This window comes from Momordica charantia, assembly GCF_013281855.1.
Source record: "Momordica charantia cultivar OHB3-1 chromosome 10 unlocalized genomic scaffold, Mcharantia_2.0 BLBB01000010.1, whole genome shotgun sequence".
In the NCBI taxonomy this organism is placed as follows: Eukaryota; Viridiplantae; Streptophyta; class Magnoliopsida; order Cucurbitales; family Cucurbitaceae; genus Momordica; species Momordica charantia.
The window spans coordinates 9,738,646-9,739,822 of NW_028275158.1; the positions used below are offsets into that span (position 1 = coordinate 9,738,646).

At 43.0% G+C, this 1,177-nt stretch overlaps 1 pseudogene; it reads left to right on the forward strand.

Annotated features, from left to right (window-relative positions):
* The first annotated feature begins 310 nt into the window (after positions 1-310).
* On the forward strand, positions 311-748 carry LOC148208507 (2S seed storage albumin protein pseudogene; annotated as a pseudogene).
* Positions 749-1,177: the final 429 nt, after the last annotated feature.

Genomic DNA, 1,177 nt, shown 5'->3' on the forward strand with positions numbered 1-1,177 from the left:
TTCTGTGGCAGTTGGCTCCACGTTCAAACACCCATGCAATTCCCTATGCCATTTGTTGTTCTTCTTCACTCCCCTTCCTCTTACTTCAAAACTTGTCTTTTTTATTTAATTTTTTTGGCTTTTTCAAGCCTAGTTTCAGAACTTGTTCAAGTTTAAAAATGACCCTCACGTGGAAGCCCAACCACGAGACAGAACCCCACCATGGCTACACCTCGCAAACAAGACACTCACTTCCTCCACGTTCCCCACATGCACCATTCCCCACTTCCTATAAATGCAATTCAAAAAGCCTTTCATTTCAACAATAAAAATGGCCAGAGTCTCATGTACTGTTGTTGCCCTCTTGGCCGCTGCGCTGCTGATTGCAGATGCCTACGCCCACCGCACCACCATCACGACGGTAGAGGTGGACGAAGACAACCAATGGAGAGGAGAAAGGTGCCGGGAGACGCGGCCAGGCGAGCAGGTCCGTAGCTGCGAGAGGACCCTGAGGGAGGTGCTGGAGCACAACAGAAGAAGGGACAGCGACAACCAATGGCCGTGGGGCGAGAGGGAGAAGGAGAGCTTCCAACAGTGCTGCAGAGAACTGAGGAATGTGGATAGGAACTGCAGGTGCGACGCGTTGGGGGAGGTTGCTCGCGAGCTACAGAGCCAGGAAGAGGATGAACACAGAAGGGAGTACTTGGAAGATCTTGCCAGCCAATTCCCACTGGAATGCGGACTCACCCCTCCGCTGTGCTGGTTCTAATCGCCCACATGCACCAACGTAAATTTTGTGTGGTTTTGTTTTAAATAAATAAGGCCTTCAAGATACAGATAAATTCTGTAATCTCTCTCGCTGGTTTGGCTCTCATACTAAATAACAGCTTTTGTGGCCGAATTTTGCTTTGGAAATGTGAGTGGTCTTCCAAATAATAGAATTGAAAACCAAAAGGCATAATTATATGAGAGCCATGATATAGAAATGTTTTATAATTAGATTGGAAGGAAAATAGAAATGTTTGAGAGTTTAAAAAAATGAACGGTCAGAATCATGATATAGATTATTTGAATCTAGTCTAATTATTAGAATAGGGTCTATAATAAAAAATAAAAAAATGAAAGAATTTATATATTCAAGAATCACAACTATATAATTTAGAATTTTAAGATTCTATCTGTATATACTATTATATTA